Raw genomic sequence first — 4,399 nt, 5'->3', positions numbered from 1 at the left:
TCTACAGATGCTGAGAAGGTGACAGTGAGAGGGGAATTACTTGAGAATGTGTTGGCCCATAGCCTCTGGAAGAGATTCAAGTGCATGAGACAGACAGCATAGCAGTATGGTATGGAGCACAGATTGAAACCAGGTTGCTTGGGTTTGAATCCAGGCTCTACTACATACTGGCTGCATAGCGGTGAGCTATTTGCATAGCCCTGTTTGCCTTAAAATGGTAGTGGCCACATATTAGTACCTAACACACCTCATTGGGCTGTTAGGAAGATAAATGGATTAATATTTGTCAAGCTTTTATATGCCTGTCATATAATTAGTGCCATATGAGTGTTAGAAATATAGCCCCATAAATTTGATTTCCAAACCTGCTTATTACTCAATTTTTCTCAATACTTAAAGAGTTGTCTTTATTCACTGATAAAAATAAAAATCTTTGTGTCTCTCCAACATTACAAACTAAGCTGCTTAGTACTTTCCCTTTATTTGTATTTTCTTCCTGCAATGGCAAAAGATGACTTGAATGTAATAGTATTTATTTGATAACTGTTGTAGCTAGAAAACAACCTTAAAAAAACTCCCAATTACAAATTCAAACTTGTGTCAGAACAAAAGTGAGATAATAAATCTGAAAGTACTTTACAAACTTAAGAGGGCCTGAGATTCTGGTGCTAAAGCCTTTTTGAGTATGATTCTTTGGGATGGCCAGTGTTCAACGGTATCTTGTTCAGAACTTCAAATGTGAGTACTTTCATATAATAATAAAAATAACATGTATTATTCACACCTACTGAGTTTTCAAAATGTGCCAGGAATTGTGCTAGTGCTTCACATGCACTATTTCATGTAAGTAGTGCTTGGTACTGCTTCTGCTTTTGAGTCTCTGAGAAATGGTTTGTTTCTTGTCTTCACTAGGAAGAAACAACTAAGAATTTCCAAGAAGAAATCAAAGTACTTTTCTTACAATGGGGACAAAATATTCACTCCCCCTCCTTTGTTTCTTAGTTGTATTAACAATGCTTTGGATTACTATTAATTCCTTATGTAACCTTGATAGAGTAGTCATTTCTAATGACAAGTTCATTTTATTGATACAAAAAGAAAGCATCCTCCTCAAAAAAAGGAAAAGAGGCTCAAGGGAGGCAGGAAAAGAAAGGAGAGTAGGAAGGATTAGTAAGGAAGAGAAGAGAACTGTACTCAGAATCATAGGCTAGAAAGTAGTATCACCAATATGTAGGACACCTATTATTGCTCAAACTCTGGAGTAAAAATAGCAAGGACCATGAAAGAGCGACTTTGGTTGACATGAAAGTCACCCTTTCAATATTCTTGCTACTTTTCCAAGAATTTTCCTTCTGGGAAATCCAATATGCACTAAATCCTTTTGTTATTCCCAAATAATATCTCACGTGGGCCACTTCAGAAAATAAGTTAAGAGGGATAGTAGGAAAGATGTGTGTAGGACTTCATTATGTCCAATTTTCTCTGCACTGAGGTGGGATCATCCTAAGGATTGATTGGGTATTTTTCTGAAGCCTGGAATATACTCTTGAGGTAGTTGGGGAACTTGAATTTCATAGAAGGTGCCTCCCTGCTTTGGCCATGTGGTTCCATTCTGCCTGGCATCTCTGGGTCTTTTTTTCTCTGCAGGAGCATTTTGGCCTGCTTATTCTGCACAGCTGGAGAACTGAGCAGAAACAGAATAATACCATGTTTCAGGACATTTATTTTCAGACCATTTAAATTACCTCATGTAGGACAATGAGAATCATCTGTTCTCCGTTAAATCTAGGATATAATTCCCTAAACCATTTAAAACTAGCTGGGAAGGTGCCCATGAAGTGAGAACCGGATCTAAATGTTGATGCTATCACAGTAGACTTCTGAATACACACAGATTTCATTTATTAATATGCAGAGTGTTCATTGATGAATACACAGAGAGTAATTGAAATGATAATTTAAATATAATTATAAACACTTTGGGGGGAATCTTCCCTATCTCTTTGGGCAAGGAAGCCAGCTCATAGATTTTAAGCTTCAAATTGAGAGTCAAGCTACAGAGGCCTAGCAGGCAGTCTTCTTTATGTTTAAAATTCATGTTACAGACCAACCCAGTCTTTTGCTTTTAGGTATATTTCCTCTAGTCCAGGTAGGTTTATATGAACTTTCCTTATCTTTTGGCATAGTGCTGGCCTCTGTGGGTAAAGGGGTGAAAGGGCCAATTGTTTATAAAGAATAGAAGGCCACTCAGGCTAGTTTTCTTTGTGCTTCATGGTCCTTTTGTATATGTGCTCTATTCTATTGTTTTGTTTAGAGATTAGCTTTCTTTAATTATTTATAGTTTCTATGCTTTATTATAACTATGACTTGTAAGCGACTTCTTCTTGCCATGGCACCAACCCTGGCCCAACTCAAGATAACCTGATAACTAATAATTTCATTCACTATGTTCAAATGGTTGTCTCAGTATAGTTTATGGGTTAATAACTCCTGGGTTAGGTGTTTACCCCAATCCAAACAAGACCACTACCTTACCATCAGGGACTAAGACTATGTGGACAATTTAAAAGAAGAGGGCATTGACTAGGTGACAGCCTTTATCTACTATATGTGCCACTTGTGTATGTGAGAGGAATAAAAGTCTGAATTACTCAGGACTCTTGTGGTGACAAAAATCACAGTTGAAACTAGCCTACTCAAGAAAGAGGAATATATTATGTCATGTGTCTAAAAGTTTCAGTAGTAAGGCTGACAAGAGGAGGAAATTCAAATGATATCTTTAGAAATTGATATCATTTTAAAGCTCTGCTCTCCTTGTGCTGAAAGCTATTCCCAACAAAGTGATACAGAAGACATTTAGTGGCTCAGTAGGTGGCCTGTGGTATCATACGGGACAGGCTATGCACAGAGGCTATGAGTGCTGCAAGTTGTGCAGGTCTTATGAGTCAAGCAGGTGCCCCCAGGGCTGCACCTTGAGCCTCATCTGGCCCACCCCAACCATGCTTTCATCTGTGGAGGAGCTACAGAAAGATCTAGAAGAAGTCAAGGTGCTCCTGGCAAAAGGTCACTAGAAAGAGATTATGTGATGCTCTTACAGCTGAAAAACCCAATGTTTGTACAGAAATCAAGAACAAGATGCAGCAGAAATAACAAAGGAAAGCAGAACCTCTTGACAATGAAGAGCCAGTTGCAATAGTTGCTCCCATTACAATGGGCTACACAGTGAAAATCAGTAATTATGGATGGGATCAGTCAGATAAGTTCGTGAAAATCTACATTACTTTAACTAGAGTTCATCAAGTCCCCATTGAGAATATGCAGGTTCACTTCACAAAAAGGTCATTTGATTTTTTGGTAAAGAATTGAGTTGGGGAAAATCACTCCATGATTGTGAACAGTCTCTTGAAACCCATCTCTGTGGAAGGCAGATAAAAAAAAAAGAAAAGGACAGATACAGTGATTATCTTATGTAGAAAGAAAGCAGAAAACACAAGGTGAGACTATATGACTCATTGAAAAAGAGAGCAAAGACAGAGAAAAGCCTTCCTATGATGCTGAAACAGATCCTAGTGAGAGATTAATGAGTGTTGTAAACAAAATGGTGCCCTGGCTGGTGTGGTTCAGTGGACTGAGTGCCAGCCTGTGAACCAAAGATTTGCTGGTTCGATTCCCTGTCAGGGCACATGCCTGGATTGTGCACCAGGTTCCCAGTTGGGGGCACATGGGATATAACCACACATTGATGTTTTTCTCCCTCTATTTCTCCTTGCCTTCCCCTCTTTCTAAAAATGAATAAATAAATAAAATCTTTAAAAAAAAGAAAATTTATGAAGATGGAGATAATGATATGAAGTAAACAATTAATAAAACCTGGGTACTATCAAGAGAGAAGCAAGCCAAAGGAGACTCAGAATTTGAAGAATTTAAAGCCATTTTAGAAACTGTGATGTGGAAACATTGATAGTTTCAATAAGGACATGTTGGTGAGCTGCACAGATAAGTTTAACAGATAACATTACAGAGCCTTTTAAGTAAAGGCAATGAATTCTCCTACTGGAGGATTTATTTAAATAAAATATGCTTATTAAACACTTCCTCTAAATATGCATTCCATAGTAAACTGGTCATTTTGTTCAAGAAAGGTTAATGCTGCACTCTCATATGAAATGTATAGAAGCAAGTCTTGCCTAGTGAAAATGCCATACTGTATTTTGGTTCAGCTGAGAGGTAGAAAAAAAGTTTTTGCTTCTTAAATTCCTGACATCAGCTCTCACCAATGTAAAAATAAATAAAAAGAATAAAACCTGAGAAGGATCCAAGATGGATGAAGAGTAAGTGGAAGTTACACTAACCACCTCCCAGGACCAATCTGGAATTACAACTAAATTGTAGAGAAATC

At 37.7% G+C, this 4,399-nt stretch overlaps 1 pseudogene; it reads left to right on the top strand.

Moving 5' to 3' along the window:
- The first annotated feature begins 2,999 nt into the window (after nt 1–2,999).
- Nucleotides 3,000–3,961, top strand: LOC129076212 (calcyclin-binding protein-like; annotated as a pseudogene).
- The last annotated feature ends 438 nt before the right edge of the window (nt 3,962–4,399 follow it).

This window comes from Pteronotus mesoamericanus, unplaced genomic scaffold (genome assembly GCF_021234165.1).
Source record: "Pteronotus mesoamericanus isolate MK-2021 breed Mesoamerican mustached bat unplaced genomic scaffold, CSHL_Meso_final contig_58, whole genome shotgun sequence".
Classification (NCBI taxonomy): Eukaryota; Metazoa; Chordata; class Mammalia; order Chiroptera; family Mormoopidae; genus Pteronotus; species Pteronotus mesoamericanus.
This window is presented reverse-complemented; position numbering and strand designations above follow the sequence as displayed.